Source organism: Cryptomeria japonica, chromosome 5, assembly GCF_030272615.1.
Source record: "Cryptomeria japonica chromosome 5, Sugi_1.0, whole genome shotgun sequence".
Taxonomy (NCBI): Eukaryota; Viridiplantae; Streptophyta; class Pinopsida; order Cupressales; family Cupressaceae; genus Cryptomeria; species Cryptomeria japonica.
In genome coordinates, this window is record NC_081409.1 from 324,795,082 (window position 1) to 324,801,575 (window position 6,494).

Genomic DNA, 6,494 nt, shown 5'->3' on the forward strand with positions numbered 1-6,494 from the left:
CCATTACTTTTGTCTCTTTCTCTCCCTCTCAAGATATCTCTCTCCCTCCTCTACCCATATCTCCTTCTTTCTCTCCCTCCCTCTATCTCCCCTTATCTCTCCCTCTCTCACTCCATTCCTACCCCCTATCTCTAAATATTTACCTCTCTCTCCCTCTCTCTTCCAATATATCCCTCTCTCTTTCTTTCCCAATATATATCTCTCTCTCCCTCTTTCTCGCTTCCTCTCTTTGTCTCTTCCTATTCATTTTGTCTCTCTCAATCTCTACTTCTCCCTATTTATATCTTTTTATATTTCTATCTCTATCTTTCAATTTGTACTCTCTCTGTCTCTCTCTCTCTCTATATGTATGTGTGTGTGTGTGTATTGTTGGCATTGCATGAAGATTGCATTGATGAAGTATAGTGTTGTCATTGATGTCAATAACAACCGGTAATGAAGATGTATTGCAACTGGTAATAATGCAGGACAACAAATGGTAGTAAAGCAGTGAAGGAAACCGATATTATTATTGAAGCAGAGATCATCCGGTAATGCTAACCAATTGATAAGAAAAACCCTAACCGATGGAGCTTGGTGAATCGGTTGTGATGATCTATGACCGAATGGTGAACAGAGATGAAGATGCCACGTATGCATGTTGCACGTGATGAGTTTCAAAGTGGATTTGGTGCGTGAAGATAACCGTTTATCTTAGGAATGATCAATTGCATAGCATGAAGTGATAAACATGTGATGAGCTACAGGATCCAATGTGTGGTGATCCAGGAGTGATTGAAGTTGTCTAGAAAAATATGTAGTTGATTGCTATGTAATCTAACAGTCAAGGTTGAACTGATATGTTTGTAATCTCTGTGAGATTTGTAGGTTTTGTGTTGTGTTAGAAACCTATTGTATTTTCTTATAAGTTTGATGATTTGATTTAATATTGTGTTGGAAAATTTGGTTAAGTGTGATTGTTTCTGAACTAGAAGGTGTGTCTACAGATTGTTGTGAAGGAAAATAGGAGTAGAAAAGGATCTGATTAAGCAAGGAAGTGTTATTACCAGATCAACAAAGAACCTGTTGTTCTCTAACCATTACAACAATTTTAAATCCCCTAACCGAGTAAGCTTTAACAGGATTCTTTTTGAAATCCTCTAACCAAGTGATCCATTAGCTCAGATTTGAAATCCTCCACCGAGGTTACCTTTAATAGGGTATTGTAGTCAATCCCTTAACCGGGTGGTCCTTAACTGGATCTGTTCTTAATAGGACATTATTGTATAAGATTCTAACAAGGCTTGGCTCCTAACAGGGCGAACTTCAGAAGAGTTCAAAATACTTGTGGGTATTCATCCCCACCATTTGGGTTTCCACGTGAAAATTCATTGTGTCAAGTGGTGAATGATTTTGTGGATGTGTTTTTTTTTATGGTTGATATGAATGACTGGTAAACCCACTTAGATATGTTTAGATGACCGAAAATGATATGAAATGAGCTATTAATGATATTAGTGAAGTGGTTTAATATTTTATTTAAATGATATTTAAGTTTCAGATCTATTGCATTGTATCATTGATGTTTTGGTCAACCGATAAAGTTTGAGATTGCAGTTGCAGTTTTTTATATAGTGACTAAACTAGTTAGTTTAGCAAGTTGTTTCTAAGTTGGAATTAAGTTCGGTGAAAGTTTAGGTTATTTTCTATCTACCGATTCACCCTCCCCCTCTCAGTAGTTGACCGAATTCTTATAGTTTCATCATCATCATATATATATATATATATATATATATATATATATATATATATCTTCCATCTTTATCTATTCCTTTCTCCTTCATCTCTTTATCTATCCCTTCTTTCCACATCCCTCTTCTTCTCTCTCTCTCTCTCTCTATCTATATATATCTTCCATCTTTATCTATTCCTTTCTCCTTCTTCTCTTTATCTATCCCTTCTTTCCACATCCCTCTCTCTCTCTCTATCTCTATCTCTCTCTCTCTCTCTCTCTATATATATATATATATATATATATATCTTCCATCTTTATCTATTCCTTTCTCCTTCATCTCTTTATCTATCCCTTCTTTCCACATCCCTCTTCTTATCCATCTACCTCTCCATCTCTATCTTCCTCTCTATTTCTAGCTCCTTACCCATCTATTAAGGTTTAGGAAGATCCGAAGCAAATACTAATTATCAATTATATGCAGATACAAACACCAAAAAGATGAAGAAAATACATAACATTGAGATCTAACGTGGTTCGCCCAAGATGGGCTTCATCCACAAAACACAGTCATCCAACATTTTCTTATTATCCAGTGAATCAATACAACACCATTACAATGCCTTTTTTCATTCCAATCGCATATAAAAAGCAATTTTAGGGCAATGCTCAAAGTTTGTTAGTTTTAGGGTTTTTTCAATGTCAGTTTTTCAACAAAAATGGCAAAAAAAAATTCTCGAGTGTCGCACCCCCAAACCCCTGCTTGAGGCTCAGCCTAGTCCCGAACCCTAGTGAGGATACACAACGTGTATAGTACTTGCATGATCAATCACCACATATCAAAAATCTCCCACTTGGAGATTGATCAGGCTCCACACCAAACAATCTCCCACTTGGAGACTGATCTTGGATGACATTACTGAACTTGCAAATCCCACTTACAACTACTCAATTGATGAAAAGAACAAAGTGAGATAAATATGATAAGGAAGAATTAAAAATGATGGTGAATATAATCATAAATTTTTTTAATAGCATTACTAGGTCCATCCCCACAATCATTTGGTTCCTTAGAGTTCACCTTTGACCCAAAATCGGATGCTAATAAGGAATTGATAAGCAATTTAGACTAATAGTTGTTTTGACCAAATTATATAGGAGTGGATTAAAAAGGTCAAAGAAAAAGGGAAGATTTTTTTTGAAAGTATGAGGAAGGTGTATAACGATCTTATTTTGAAAAGATTTGGTGTCAATTGCAAGGTGGAAAACACTAAACAAGAAGTTGCATGCCCACAAATAGTAGAACTAAAGGAAAAAGTAGCCATAAGTACAAATATTGCTATGGTTGAATAGATCATAAGAAGTTCCTACGATAACCAATGAATTGTTTGAATAGAGAGTCTAAAGTGGAAGTATACTTTTTTGTAACAAAATATCAAAGAACAAAGAAAATTGCTCAAGGATGCTAACAAAATGTTGAGAGAGATAGCACAAGAGTTTATAGATATTGGTTGTTGAATGTACAAACAAGACAATTCCAAAGATGCTAAAGTCGATGTGTTAAAGGTTGAATTTGATAACACCATCAACTCTCTTTTAGATACCAAATTTTAAATGAAGAAAATCTAAACAAAATAGCTAGAATCAACTCCTCTCTGACCTAGTGTGCAAATCATGTCAAAACCTACTGTAGTTATTTATTTTCTCTTATGCTACAGAATATTTATTTTCCTACACATATTTTTAAGCTTGATTAGGCTCTATTAGAATGGTTATAATGGAGACATGTGGCATAATCCTTCAATTACATGTGTCATACACACCCACCATTAGGTAGTTAAATGCCACACCCTCTTTTGGATTTATTAGCCACCTCTCCATAACCATTTTCTTGTCTTTACCAAAGTTGGCATAACCATGTATTTGGCATTTACCAAGTAGGTAAAACTATTGGCCATTTGGTGGAATTTATTATGTGTTGCATTTATGTTTTGTCATTGATGTCAACACTAGCTGTTTGAATGCTTTACCGGCACCCTTTTGGTCCTGGTAGGTTGAGTGGTTTTTGGTTAACTTGGATCCGACATGATCCGACAGGCTCCAGTATAATTTGGTGATGGAATTGGCTTGTTCATGATACTAATACTCATATTTGGTCAGTTGGTTTTGGTCTGGTGATTGGATGCTATCTTGCTTGCTTAGAAGCTTGGTTTTTGGTTCCGGTGAGGGTTTCACTGGAAAAGATTTTAGTGGAGATCTTTGATGAATTTCATAAGTGGTGGTGGTGCAACTTCTTATGGAGTTTCAGGATGATGTTGGTGATCATGTTCGAGACTTGGCGGTTGGAGATCATTGCTGAAGCGTGTGGACCTATACTTGGTCCTGGTTGATCTAGGTTATGGTTCGACTTTAATGAAACGTGTGGATAGGACCTATTGATATATTTCCGGGATGTCTTATGTGTTGTTATTATTTGTTTGGTCTAAGGCCGACATGGTTTGTAATTATGTAATCGGTTTATTGTCTGGTGGCTGACCTAATTATTTATGGTCAAGGGTTTGTATAAATAGATGTAAGATCTCATTGTAGATCATCATGGTTAATGTAAGAGGTCATGGTCAAGGAATGTAATGTGAAAATAAATGTAATATCATTCAGGTAGAGGAGTTGGTCGATCAATGGAGATCGAATTGGGTTTATGTAAGAGGATTTAGTCCTCCAATATTGAGCTTAACCGAAACTGTACTCTGGCATACGAGATGCTATCTTTTGCATTTCAACGCTTCTCTGGATTGTAATCTAGATTCATATGTATTCAGTGAGGCTCCTTTTGTGATGAGCAGTGTGATCTAGGCTATTGGCCTTCCTGCAAGTGCAAGCCCCTTCATTTTAATTCACATACTTACTACAAAAGTATTATCTGACTATAGGTAGGCTTCCCACTGTGGTTTTTCCCTTTACCGGGTTTTCCACATACAAATATTGGTGTTGTGTGGATGGATTTATTTTGTGATTATTGTTTATGATTTATTGGATTAATTGCTATTCCAGTATTATTGTTTTGGGTTTCGGTATTAAATTTTTAATTATTGATTGTTCCTGTAATCTGTGACAACGGATTCACCCCCCTCCTCTCAGTTGTCTTCCGGTTATCTGAACTGTCTAACAAAAACTCCCTCCTAATTTGGGCTAATGGGAGTTAATATTCCTCTTGGTTTTATATGCCAATAGTTTTCTATATAAACAACCCTCACCTCTTCCTATGCAAAGAGGACACTAGCTCAGTTGATTATGAGTCTAGTTCAGTGCTAAGGGAGTGTTAAGTTTTGTTAATCTCTAGATTCTTGTCTTGCTTTTTTTTCATCTTGTGGGTTAGCATTCTTGTTAAGAATCTAGAGTCATTTTTTCTTGAAATAAAAGTATTATCTTCTCTTGTATCTAATGATTACATTGATAATTAGAAAAGATTGAAAGAATTATAGTTTCTAGGGGGTTCTTATTCTTGCTTATCAATGCAGGTATTTTGGAGCTTCCTAGAGGAAATATGAGCTCACCATTAAGTTCATAGAACTTGAGAAAGTCAAAATTACCTTTCATTTCATGAAGATTGGACACCAGATGTGAATTATGTGAAGGTTTGAAGTAGAGGTTTCACAGTCAGATCTAGAGGATAGTTGATCTCTCTAGGCATTTTGAGGTCGAACAGACTGTGCCATCACATCCAAAACGGCCAAAAATGCTAAAATTGATTATAAATTTGTTGATTTTCAACAAAATCAAATTTGAGGCAAATGTTTTTAATAGGTAGAGCCATTGGCGCCACCTGCACAATACAGTATGACACATTTTTTGAATATTTATTATTATTATTATTATTATTATTATACCTTAAAAAATTATTTCTGTAAAGAAAAATTAAAGGCAGATTATTATTATTGTAAAATTTTATTCATTTTGAAAAGTTTCAGAAATAAATAAATAATTAAAAGCAAGAAAAATTATAAAAACTCAAAGGTACTAGGGTACTTGTGCAAGCACAGGCCCTTGTAACTTGGTGGTACACATGGGTACCGCGAGCCAATAGGCCCAGGCCCTACACCCCCCTTGGGCCCAATGCAACCTATGTGGTTTTCAAACCCCTACGCCCCTCATTCATTGTAGCTTGTGTGGAAATTCATTAGTGGGGTAGGGTGTGGCACCTCAACCGTCCATACAAACACCTCAGTTGGGTAGGTTGAGCTTCTGGACCTGTACGCTGAGCTTCTGGACCTTGTGTTCATACCCTTCTTGGTTGTTGTGTGTTCAAACTTAGCAAAAGTTAGTAGAGATCTAAATTTAGCTAGCGGTTAGCCAATTTTGGCTATGGATTAAACTTGGCTTCAGAGTTCTAACTTTGACAGAAGTTTCAAAAATTTGGCAATGTTCACTAAAGTTTGACAAAGTTCCAAATCAGTTGGTGTAAATTTAAAATTTAGCTAGTTGACATCAAATTTGGAGTTAGTTTGCTAAATTTGGTAAAATTTTTATTTTTTTTTTTGAAAACTTGGACCCGTCTCCATTGGAATTTTTATATTTGCACCTAAACTTCGAAGCACAATATCTTGGGCATACAAATGCGTTTTCAGCCCAATTTTATTTGATTTGATGTAAAATTTCATGCTCTTCATGCTAGGTTGATTATTTTTATCTCAAGTGATCCCAATTTTTTTAAAATTAAGTTTTATAAGATCTAAAGGACAATCCAATTTTTTTGGAGCTTCAAATGACTATAACTTTCACATGT